Source organism: Felis catus, chromosome A2, assembly GCF_018350175.1.
Source record: "Felis catus isolate Fca126 chromosome A2, F.catus_Fca126_mat1.0, whole genome shotgun sequence".
Lineage (NCBI taxonomy): Eukaryota > Metazoa > Chordata > Mammalia > Carnivora > Felidae > Felis > Felis catus.
Window position 1 is genome coordinate 117,483,512 of NC_058369.1, and position 13,141 is coordinate 117,496,652.

A 13,141-nucleotide genomic window follows, 5' to 3' on the forward strand; every position below is an offset into this window, starting at 1 on the left:
CAGCCCCACCCACACTCAGCAAGCACACAGCCACAGGCCTGGCCATCCAGGGAATGACTAACTATAGGAGCAAGTTGTGAGGGCGCAAACTATTAATGAAAAGGACGGCCCATAACGCCTTTAGCCGTCTGAAGACCCACGAGGGTGATTAACTGGAACCAACCAACCACATCTGAACTGTTTTCCATGTTAAATTTGGACGGAGTCCCCACCTCCTGCCATTGAAAACTATAGCCAAGGAGGCCGCTGTCAGGAGACATCCTGCCTGGGTTTCTGACACCCTGAGGGAAGGCTCAGAAAAAGCCCTACCTCTCTGCCAGTTTACTTCCAGCATACTCAGTCTCAGCTCACTGGGGTGAGAATTCAGCGGCGGACTTGCAGTCAGGGGTCACCACAGATCAGCCATCTTTGTAGAGACTTCCAGGCCAGCTGCTCCAGGCGTCCAAGCACGTGCCTCCAAAGGGATTTGCGGACAGCGTGAGTAACATCTCCCGCAGCCCTTTAAAGTGCTTCCGTACCGGAGTGCTCACCATCCCCATCCAAAGCCACTCAGGTACACATAGGTCAGTCAGCAGTTCCAATCAGAGGATCAGAAAGGGAACGTACAAGACTCCTCGCGAATGGCTCTGGCATGAGAAGTGAATGGTGTGGATCCCACTAAGAGATTTTCCCTCATCTCTGGCTCAGCAGCCAGACAAGCACAAAGTACCCATTAAAGGGCAAGCGGGCCTTCCCACTCCCTGCCTTTTCATCAAGACCACCTGGCCACACATCGGTCCTGAAGCCACTTGGGTTGCTGCACTCTCAGCCCAACCAACAAGGCCCATCATGAGCCAGTGAGATTATCTTTAGCCCTCGATTAGAATTGTGCTGTTCCTTCCCCCTCCCTGCCTCAGGTGAACTTGTTCCTGCTTCTGCAGGGGCTGGGCTGGGGTCACTGGCCTAGAATGGCTTCGGTGGGAATGACTCGGCAGCCTCCCTCTTCGCCTCTCGTGTTGCAGAAAGCCAGCCCAGACTTGCTCTTGTGGCAGAGGCTGGGGACCAGCAGGGAACTGAGGGCTAGGCTTGGAACCTGCATACCAGCCCCTCCAGGGCGTTCTATCACTCAAAGCAAGCCAGGGCATGTTCAAGGCGTGGGGAAAACAGATTCCACCTCTTGCTGCCCAGCTTATATGGCAAAGGGCACAGATGCGGAGATGGGTGGAGAACTGGGGCCATCGGTAGAACTCATCTGTCATGATGGGAGAGAGCAATGAAAGAAATAATTTGGGGAGGGGCGTCTGGGTGGCTCAGTTGGTTGAGCGTCTGACTCTTGAGTTCAGCTCAGGTCATATCACGGTTCGTGAGTTCAAGCCCCACAACGGGCTCCATGCTGACAGTAGGGAGCCTGCTTGGGATTCTCTCTCTCCTTCCCTCTGCCCCTCCCCTGCTCACTCTCTATTTCCCTCAAAATAAATAAGTAAGCATTGAAAAAAAAATAAATAATTTGGGTAACATGATGAATAGATTCAAGGTATCTAAAAGAATAGGGCTGTGCCTAACTCTGACTGCCCTTCTTTCTCTGCCCATGCCCTCTCTTCAGCCTTCTCTTCTTCCCCAGCCTTTTGCCCACGGGAGGCTTAATGCATGTTGGTCTAAGAAAAATTTGACTAGGTCTGGTGACCTGGGTTATCACCCACCTCCTCTTTGAGGAGCGCTGTTGGCTTTCCTCAGGCACAGGGCTTATATCTCAACAGGCAGCTTTGAGGCCAAAAAGAATAAAGATGGCTGCTAGGGCAAGGAGAAATCTCCGGGCTTCAGAGGATACTCACCCACTTTTATAGAAGAGGGGGAGAAAGAGGAGGAGAAATTTAGCATCACCCCATAAGATGGGGCCCTGCCTGCCGGGTCAGCAGCATCATTGGCCATTTCCTCTCACAACCACCTTTCACCTGGCGTGCTGAACTACCTTCAGTTCCTGAAATGTTACACGAAAACAGCTCCCCATCTTTGCACACACACTCCTGTCTGGAATAACGCTCCTCACCCAGACAATTCCACTTGACCCTCCAAGTTTGATTGTGAAGCTCACACCTATGCGTGCCTCTCTTCTGTGCTTCCAAAACTTACCCCAACCAGAGCACTCACCACTCTATCGCAATCATCTACTTTTCTTTTTTCCCTGTGATTTTGTCAGTTCCCTTAGAGCTGACCGAAAAAAAATTAAAAATAAGGAATGAATTCAAAAGTCTTTCGTCTCTGGGACGCCTGGGTGGCTCAGTTGGTGGAGCGTCTGACTTCAGCTCGGGTCATGATTTCGCGGTTCATAGGTTCGAGCTCCACATCGGGCTTTGTGCTGACAGCTCAGAGTCTGCTTGGATTCTCCCTCTCTCTCTCTCTCTCTGTCCCTCCCCTGCTCATGCCCTCTCTTTCTCTAAAATAAATAAATGTTAAAAAAAAAAGGTTTTTCTTAAAGTCTTTTGTCTTTATATTCCCAGGGCGAACGAAGTCTTTAGTCTGCATATTCCCCGAGCTTATTTCAGAGCCTACCACATAGAAGTGCTCAATAAACCCAGCCTCCTTTCTCCTTTGGGACCATTAGATAGTCCTTATTTATGGAGCAAGTGCAGCCTTGTTTACTTTCCCAAAACCTCTGGAGCAGAGCAGAATTTTCTTATTCCAGTGTGTTTAGTTGACTTGGGCACATTTTAACTACTTTGCCTAAAATCAACTAGCTTCCAAGTGGCAAGCAAGAAGTGAAATCTCTGTCTTCCAAGTCTTACCCCAGTGCTCTTTCTCTTTAACCCCAGGTTTCAGATGTATTTATTTAATTTTCAACACCCTTGCCTCATTCCAACAGGGAATTTATTCAACAGATTAAGCACCAACCATATGTCAGGCACTGTTCTTTAATTTAAGAACATAGTGATGCATAAGACAGATCAAGCGAAGGTTAGATGATAAATAGTAATTATTTAATTGGTCTATTTACAAATGAAATACCTAACAGTTGCTCTATGCCCTATTTTGTATGTTTTTCATTTATAGGTGAAGAAGCTGGAGCACAGAGAGGTGAAATAATTTGGCCAAGGCCACACAACTGGAAAGCGGTAAAGTTGGAATATGAACCCAGTGTGGTTACCGAGTTCTGTGTTCATAACCACTCTCCCTCAGGCCGCCAGTATAAAATGTTCCATAAAGTTAGGTTATGATAAATGTTCTAAAATAAGTAAAGCAGGGTAGGAGGCAAAGGGAATGGAGGACGCTGCTTTAGACATGGTGGCCAGAAGCAGCCTTTCTGAAGAGGTGACACTGGAGCAGAGGGAAAGGAAAGGGTGAAGCTTGGAGGGGAAGAGCATGGCAGGAAGAGGGAACAGAAGGTGAGATAGGAAAGTGCTTGGTGAGTGCAAGGAACAGCAGATAGGCCAGTGTGAACAGGGAGAAGAGTGATGGCAGATGTGTTTAGAGTCATGATCAGGGGCAAAATGAGAGAGAGGTTGCCTTTTTTTGGCCATAAGAAAGGGTTTGGATTTTATTTTAGTATGATTTGTGGTAGCTTATAGAATTACATATGCTATAAACAGTAAAAACAAAATCACATGAAATTAAAAACACCAAGGATAAAATTAGGTATAAAATGTAGACCTTACATTTTGCTAGTGAATGTAGGTTATATGCTTTGCTACCAGCATCAGGCTACAAATTTGAGCTTGAATTTCCTTGTGGCCATTGCAAAAAGGGAAATACGGGCAGCTCAATGCTTCATAGTATCAAAAGATTAAAAAAAGAAAGATGTTGTTTAGAAGCACACCTACACTTAGTACTGAGAGCTTAGGGAATTCTCCAGCTGGCTGAGAAAATAAGTTGGAATCTTGAACTGATCCAAAGAAACGTTAATGCATTTTGTAACTAAACCGGAGGTATTTAGTAATTGCAGGGAGATATGCAAAGTTTTACTGGTTTGCCCATGGTGGGAACATTGAAACCGGATATTAAGATCTTCTTGTGTTTCTCTATATACAGAAATTTCAGTCCACACGATTTGCAAAGACCATATTTTGAGGCTCAGAACATGTCCATAATGCTAAAACATTTGATTCAAGAACTGGTTGATTACATGGTTTTAGGCCAATCCAAGGGGTGGCGATGGGACACAGCATGGTCAGTCTGCTCACACCATTATTATGATGGTTGAGAAAAAGAAATAGACCACATAATGGCCCCCTAGAGGCCAGGCAAGGGCAAGGTTTTTCTCATTTCTGGCATGTAAGAAGAGAAAGTAATTTGCTCTTTTATTGGATTCTTTTGACAATCATCACCGAAAACCAATTTTTGTCCTGCTTACTAAAAAATGGAGAAAACAGGCAGATTGGCTAACGAAGCCAAGAGGGGGAAGTTTCTCCACTAAGCTGTGTGCTCATTAATACTCATAATACCTCCTGTGTTTTGAGCACTTACTCCATTCAGACAAGTTCCATTTTTCCCCCCATGCATTCCTGAGTAAAGCTCTTTACCTTCTGGAAGCAGGCACTCGATAGGCTTTCATGGGATGAGGAGCCTCATAAGCCTTGGGTGGTGTGCCTTAATTAAGTCCCAAAGTTTTGACGACATAATAGAGAGAACATTTGAAAGCCATATAAGTTGTTCAGTCTATTCAGAAACTACATTATGTTGTAACTTCAGAGTTCTAATGGGTCCTAGGGACTAAAGAAAGGCCAGGACTGAAGATGGAGAACACAGGATCATGCACAGGAGGAACCACTGATGACAGCTCCAAGGAAGAGAGAGAGAAAGGAACACAGGGTGAATGAACCTGCACTCTTAATCCGGTCAGTTCCTTTCTGACCCTTTGCATTACTTGAATCTCTGGTTCCCCCTTCCTACAATCTTGCTCTTCTCATGGAGGGGTATGGGGGACTGACGAAAACACCATTAGGTTTGTTGTTAGAGTCATGGAGCCTTTCCTGAGAGCAATTGCAGGAGCAGGAGAGGCGGGAACAAGGCTGAGAAGGAACAAGTGGTGAGGAGGTGGTTAGTGTGGAGGACTCACCAAGAAAATGGCAGAGATGGGAGGGAGAGAAATTGTATGGTGGTTTGAAGAAGCAGTGGGGTCAGGAGCTAGTCTTCCTCCAAAATAGAGGAGACCAGCTGTGCATGGACTCAAGGGAAAACTCTAGAAGACAAATGAAGAATGAAGGCTGGAGTTGAGCCTTGGAATGAAATAAGGCACTTCGGAGACAAGTTTAATAAAAGAGGACCCCGAAGCTGTTACTTTGAGGAGGAAGGAACTCCTGCAGTCCATGCAGCATCATTCTTTTTAGGAAAAATACGATTGTGTGTGTGTGAAGCGGGAGGTCACCTGCCAAGAATAAGGGAGGAAAGATAAGACTAACACTGGGGGGAAATGGGGAAAAGCCAAGATGGCATCTGTTACATTGACACAGAGCTCTTAGGAGAGGGTCTCAGTACAAATATCTGGAGATATCTTGAGCAGTGTTATAAATTGAGAATAAAACTCAACCCTTACTGAGTATAGAAGCAAGCAGGTGTGAAGGGCGTGAGGGGGAAGGAACATCCTTGGCGGATTTGGAAAAAAAATTTCAACAAGCAATAGCTCTGGTCAAAAGCAAAAACAAACAAAAGGTAAGTTTCTAAACTTTCTAGCTATTCAAGTATATGATGCATTTTCTTCCAAGTAATTGACTTCATCTCCCATAAATATTTCTTACTCTATCCCTTCTTTCTATTGTCTTATGTTTACTAAGTACCATTAGAACATGGGCTGTGCAATAGACTATTTCTAATAATATTTGTACACGTGTAGGGCACTTTCATATTCAGTTTCTAATTTGATCCTCATGAAAGCCCTTAAAAGACAATAAGAAGGACAATTACATCCATCTCCATTTTATGGATGAGGAAGGAGATTAAAGATAGTCTCAAGAAAGTGACTTTGAGCACTCTAGTTTCCTACGTGCTTCCCCAGTCCTGACCTTGCCCTTCCTAGATCTATCACAGTTATAATTACTTGTGTGATTATTTACCTAAAATCTGTCTTCCCTCCTAGATTGTAGCTCCATGGGAGCAGACTGGGCATCTCATTCACAGTCATCTTCCTAGTGAGTCCTGTGTATCATGGAATTCTCAATGTGTAGACATGTAGTTGGTAGATTTGCTCACGGAGGTGCCAATGAACTCTCTTGAAAAATCCATTTCTTTAAAGAAACTTTACAACTTAAGGGCACTTGTAAAATTGTATAAATTTAGTTGCTTGGATTTGTAACCTCCCCCCCTCAATATTTTACAAACTTAATCAAACAACAAATCTGACATTCTGACATCTAAGTAGTAGATAATCATTAATTATTATTGTGGTAGACAAGTAGTTATGTATGTGAAAGAGCCAGGACCTGAACCTAGGTGTTCCAACTCCAAATTCACATTCATTCTACTCTTCCCTGCTTCCCCAGTGTAACTAGAACAGTACCTGGAACATAGTAGATAGCTAATAGTCATTGAATGAATCAATGAACTAGTATCACTTGCTATGGGATTAATCTCTGTCCAGTGTAATTGTTTGTTGGTTTGTTGTGCTTTGATATTTACCAATGACACTAGTCATATTTAAAGCTCATTGTCACATAGCCAAGTAGTTTGTAGTAGAAAAATAAGAAAAATAAGATACGGACATAGATAACATAATAATAAAAATGGAGCCATAGTGCTGATAAATCCTCTCTCACCAGGGACATCATTAACTGGAGGAGACTTTTGTTAATTTATTTACATTTTTGACATTACAAAAATAAGAAAATGAACATCTTTTTAAAATGTATATAGCATAGAATAGATCATTGTGCAGCTGAAAAAAATCACTAAACTTCTAAGGCTTGCCGCACTTTCTCCCGTTAGCCTAACTTTGCCGATACTCACTCCCTGGCCTCAATTTCCTCATCTGCGGAATGGGGATACTGATATTTGCATTGCCTGCCTTTCTGGATCAAATGAGACAAATGTTTATTAGAAGCCATGTTTTATCCAGCGTGGTTGCACCTGAAGGGATGATGTGTTAACTAAAAAGTTCTGTTATATCAAAGAATCATAGAAATAGATAAATATATACTATAGATTTTTTTTTGGTCTAACACATAGACCTGTACATTTACTGACCAAGCTTTGTTCTAAGACATAGGCCTCTTCTTTCAGTGTGGATTTGCTGCTGGGATTTTCCCCCACGGCCTTTCTTGCCCAAATCCATTTCTTGAGAGAAGCTACAACTTAAAGACCCTTGTAAAACTATATGAATTGAGATTCCTGCATTTTTAAAACATTGTCACTGATTTTTTTTACACTGGTCTTACCCAAACTTAATTTGATAGCACAATTATTTTTAGCAACTCATTTTATGACATATTTCCAAATCATTCAGCTCTACTTTTTTTAATTTTTTCATTTTTTTTCATTTCTTTAAATGTTTATTTTTGAGAGAGAAAGAAAGAGAGAGAGCACAAGCAGGGGAGGGTCAGAGAGAGAGGGAGACAGAGAATCCAAAACAAGCTCCGCACTGTCAGCACAAAATCCAACATGGGGCTGGAGCCCATGAACTGTGAGACATGACCTGAGCCAAAGTTGGATATTCAACCAACTGAGCCACCCAGGTGCCCCTCTAATTCTTTTAAAGTTTATTTATTTATTTTGAGAGAGAGAGAGAGAGAGAGATTGAGAGAGAGATCATGAGCAGGGAAGGGACAGAGAGAGAGGGAGATTGTGACTCTCAAGCAGGTTCCGGCTTGTCAGAGCAGAGCCTGAGGCTGGGCTTGAACTCACGAACCGTGAGATCATGACCTGAGCCAAAATCAAGAGTCAGAAGCTTAACCGGCTAAGCCAACCAGGCGCCTTATCATTCAGCTTTATTTTTATGGAAACAGTTCTCTGCCTTTTTACATTCATAGCTCATCTGCTTTAAATTAATTAATTTAAATTAGTGTAAGTACTAATATAAATTTATCAAGCACAACAGTAAAAATAAATCTAGAAATAACTACAACTCTTGGAAAGTATGCCACACAACTGGTAGGAACAGATGCTCATGGGCCTGTTAGAGCAGCAGCTTTTAAATTCTGTGAATGTACACTCAGAGAGAAAGGCGTTTGCTAGTGCAGCCCAGTACACACATGCAAACACACACATGCACACACACTTGCACACACACCACTTCATACAAATACAAACACATGCATACCTGTGTAACTAAAATTTCAGAAAACACAACTAACCCTTACAATGTGTCATGCACTTTGATGTTTTGTTTTGTTTTGTTAATCTATTTTACTCCTCTATTGTTTTTAAACTCTGGGTGCAAACTACACAGTCATTTTGATAGCACGCTCATGGAGCTCAGCCTAGAGTTTCAAAGACCCTGTACAAGAGAGTCAGTTTTCAGTCAAGAGTGTTGGGTATGCTATGGTTCTTAGCCAGGGTGTGTTACGGAGGGGATGGAGAGGGTCAGTGGGCCTGGCAAGCCAATTAAGTGGAAGCTGGTTAGAGTTTCCAGTGTTCATGGAAATGCTTTGTAATTGTATAAGGAGCTCTGCCCGTGTAGGGGTTGAAGGCAGGCTTGGATTTCCTCTTGAACAAGGCTCCCTGGTAATTGTTCTTAATCCCTGCGCCAGATCCCCCAGTGGTCCCCGATAACAGGGTATGAGATGGATTTCTTATGCCTCTCTCAGGGTAGTGGAAGCCAATCCAAATAGAAGCACTGTGCTCTCGGCCAGACGCTAGAGAGACCCAGGATGGCAGTGGAGGCAGAGCGCCGCCAGCTCTTGGCCCCCAGTGATACAGCCCACTCCTCCTCTTGCACACAGCGGTTTGCAGAGTCAGACCAGATGATTGTGTGTCCCATGCTGAGAGGACTGTCGGCTCAGCCAGGGCAACTTGCACCCCACTCACCTTTAAGTCTAAGAACTTGTCAACCCTGATGGAAATGATCACTCAGCTGTTTGTATAGGAAAGCTTGAAAGACTCCTCTGGGGCCGGAGATGAAACCCGAAGACAAATGGAAATACTAGAAAGGAGAAAAGACAAGGAAATGATCCCAGGCTGCATTGCCCACCCAAACGAGACGTGAGTCGACCGACTTCCAGGCAGTCTGAAGAGCTCTGAAGCTTTTATCAACTTTGAGGTGCTATGCAAACACAAGTGCTTTTCACTCCCGATTTCACTGTTTGGCACTCTGAAAAAGCATGTCCTGGAAATGTTCATTCCCATCTCAACAAGGCTTTCGACACCTGACAAAACATGAAACTCATTGTCAGCTGAGGCCTCCTTGCCCCTTAATATCCGGAGAAGATGGGCTAGAAACCCCATTCCACACTCCGTGGCCGGTTGAGCACCTCCTTTTATGTTTCTATGAACTCTTAAGAGTTAGGAGATAGTTGTTTTGGATTTGAGGGCTTCTCCACCTAATTGTTCAGTTATGCACATCCGTATGTTGTGACCACGTTGACCCAGAGGTACCACCGAGCCTTTCCTTGATCTCCACAAAAATCTACTCACAAGGCATTTGGGAGACACACCAAAAGTGTTGGGGAGATAGAAGGGGGGTTTCCTTGGAGGAGGTAACCATTTCAATGGATTTTTAGGCAGTCTCATTCTTTCCATTTTCACCCTCTTCCCCCGCTCCTTGTCTTCCACCCACCCCTAGGCACTTTTTCAGGACTTCTTTATTCCATACACTGCCCACACCCTCATATTATCTTGCCAGCCTCTCCGCGCCTTTCCATGCCCAGGAAACCTACCTATTTTTCTCTCCCTCTATTAATCAAAGCAGTTCCATTCTCTTTGACCCTTATCACCAAACTCAGCTCTGGTCTTCACCTTGGCGAATCCAAATCACATCCAATATTCAATGGTGGAAGAAAAACAGGGTAACTGCAATAAAAATATTTCATCTAGGAAAGGAAAAAACAAAACAACATACAGTGGCCACTATTTAAAACCAGTGATATTTCATGCTGGACAAGAATAGCCTGTCCTAGCTGCCCCGCCAGTGGAGTGAGCTGTATGATCAGTCGGTTTGGCTGCCCCAGTTCTGTTCTCTAAAAGGCCCTCCTCTGTACACTGTCCATTGTGGCCCCATGTGAGATGATCTTAGGAAAGAGGTTCCCCTCCAGAGGCTGCATTCATTTCTATGGCAGCCCACCTCCTGTTTGTGTGTGTTTGGGACCTCTCATCTTAGGGCTTGAGCAATTGCAAGGCCAATTACAAAACATTTGAAGGCCCAGCTTATGTTCCTTTGGCAATTCAAGTTGCTTCAAGTTATTTGTCCATTATCTTGGCTAATAGTAATCGGAGCACCTAACATGGTTGCTGAGTGCCTCTCATGTTCAGGCACTCTTCTGAGCTCTTTATGTATATTATTTTAACTAAATCTTCAAAAGAACCACATGAAGTAAATACTGTTATCATCCTTCTGTTGTAGGGAAGGAGATAGAAGCAGCAAGAAGTTAAACAGCTTGCCCAAAGTCAAACAGCTAGTGATATGATCGAATTCAGCCAAACTGATTCCAGAATGTAGGGGTGTGTGTGTGTGTGTGTGTGTGTGTGTGTGTGTGTGTGTTTTAAATTGAGTATAGGTGACACACAATGCTACATTAGTTTCTGGTGTACGATGAGGTGACTGGACAAGTCTACAAGTCTCTGCTCACAAGTGTAGCTACCGTCTGTCACCATACAATGCTATCACAATACTACTGATTGTATTCCCATGATGTACCTTTCATCCCTGTGACTCATTCATTCATGGAAGGCTGTGTCTCCCACTCCCCTTCACCCATTTTGCCCATCCCTCTACCCACCTGCTTTGGCAACTACCAGTTTGTTCTCTGTATTTATGGGTCTGTTTATGCCTTTTGTTTGTTTGTTCATTTAAATGTTTTTTAGGGGCACCTGGGTGGCTCAGTCAGTTAAGTGTCTGACTTTGGCTCAAGTCATGATCTCACGGTTCATGAGTTCAAGTTCCGCGTCAGGCTCTGTGCTGACATCTCAGAGCCTGGAGCCTGATTCGGATTCTGTGTCTCCTTCTCTCTCTGCCCCTCCCCTGCTCACACTCCATCTCTCTCTCTCTCTCTCTCTCTCTCTCTCAAAAATAAACATTAAAATTTTTTTTAATGTTTTTTAAATTCCACATGTGAGTGAAATCATATGGTGTTTGTCTTTGTCTGACTTATTTCACTTGGTACAATAGCCTTTAGATTTATCCACATTGTCTCAAATGGCAAGATTTCATTCTTTTTTATGGCCAAGGAGTATTCCCTCACATATATATGTATATATTGCATCTTCTTTATCCAATCATAGAACCCAAGCTTTTTAACATCCATGTCATGTTGTTTAAACAAACCTTGGTGGAGTTATGGTACCTTCAATACAGACCAGGCTTCCAAGCTTCTATTCCTTAGCAGCAGCTCTGTTTTCTCATTTTGGTCTTTGTCCTGGTTAATGCTAAATAATAGCCTAGGTGGGTAGGCACAGCCAGTTTGCCCCTTGTTCCCAGAAGCTGGTCCAGTGGATTACTCAGCACAGTGAAATCTGATGGTCACTCTGTTAGGTGGGAGCTCTCAACCAACCAGGGATCAGGCTTTGCTCAGATCCTAATCTTGTCTCCCCTTGAGTTGCTAGCTTTTTCCCTACCTTTGCTTGCATTGACTGTAACTTCGGAAAGAGAATTTAATTTTGTCAAGCCTTCAAAACTGATGAATACCTGACTGGCTGCCATCTAGCACTGCTGATCACAGGCTAACAAGGTCTCTCACAAAATTGTGTTTTCCCCATCACGCTTTCAGATGGGTCACCTTGTAGAAAGCTTTTTCTTTCTTGTAGGGCCATACTGAAACCTGCAAGATATAATCCTGATATTTTCTACCAAGTCACTTAAGGCTTGAGCTTTGATAGGAATATGGTTTAAATCCTAAGATATAGTAGGCACATCGGCCATGAACAACTAAATTACACTGCATTAACCAACACCTCTAAAATCTCTGTGGTTGATAACTGCTAAGGTTTATTTCTTCCTCATGTTTCATGGTCTTTGGTGGTCACCAATGGGGGGTGGAGGGTCCATACATCATCCATGCTCAGGAATCCAGGCTGAAAAGAAGCCAGCATCTTGAACATTGTTGGTTGCCATGTGAGTGCAAGGAGTGTTCTGGAAAATCTCACACCAGCATTAAGTGCTCAATACCACTCAAAATTTATTGGCCAGAACAGGCAGGTCACATGGCTCCACCCAATCACAGGGGCCATAAAATTCAATTCTAACATATGTCTGGAAGGCAAAGGGCTGCAAATTTTGGGTGAGGTACCAATGCCTACAAGACTAAACTTTGTCACCACATGGCAGGGATTACCAACATTCTGGACAGGAGATTAGGAAGACTCGCACTCCATCTTCCATCCTGACATAGCCAGTTTCATATTTTAGGTTTAATCCCTTGTGACTCCCCACCTCTAGGTGCCAATATCTGCTGTATTCAGGATTATTTTGGTTGCCAGTAACAGAAAAGTACTGCAAGTTGGCTTTTGAAAATATAGGATTTTTTTGTGTATACTATTAAGAAATGTAAAGTTGTATTGCACTTTGGACATAGCTGGAGCCAGAAGTTCAAATGATATCTCTAGGATGCTGTCTTTCTCCATTAAAAAAAATTTTTTTTTTGGCTTTGGTTTCCTTTATGTTGATTTCATTCTCAAGAAGGATTTTTTTATAGGGTGGCAAATAGACAACCACAGCCGTAGGCTTACATCCTATCAGTTGAGCAATCTTCTTGGAGTGTGTGCACTGATTTTCCAGTAGCATTGGCAGGAGTCACTGGTCCAGCTTAGGACACATACATATCACCCATCTGTGGCCATGGAAATATGGTGCTCTGATTGGCAGTTGTGAGTCTCATGCCCAACCCCAAGCCTAGAGGGAGGCAAGTTCTACCCGGACCTCACTGGCCAAGAACAGACTAAGAACAGTCGCTGAGAAAAAAAGAAATGCGTGGTAGGCAAAAGCAATAGATATTCACTATAATTATTTGCCACCTGTATCCCCATTTTCTGGTTGAAGAAACTGAGACTTGCTACAATTAGATGTATTTTGCATCCCTATTGTATGGTT

General features: G+C 43.4%; 1 long non-coding RNA gene across 4 annotated transcripts in view; it reads left to right on the forward strand.

The window, feature by feature from the left end:
• The first annotated feature begins 2,393 nt into the window (after positions 1 to 2,393).
• Positions 2,394 to 13,141, forward strand: part of LOC123383910 — a 32,740-nt gene continuing 21,992 nt past the window's right edge. For 3 of the 4 annotated variants that reach the window (XR_006594288.1, XR_006594289.1, XR_006594292.1), the window contains exon 1: positions 2,394 to 4,808. This is a non-coding gene — a long non-coding RNA (uncharacterized LOC123383910). The remainder of the gene's footprint in view (positions 4,809 to 13,141) is intronic. The other variant, XR_006594291.1, reaches the window with a different exon arrangement.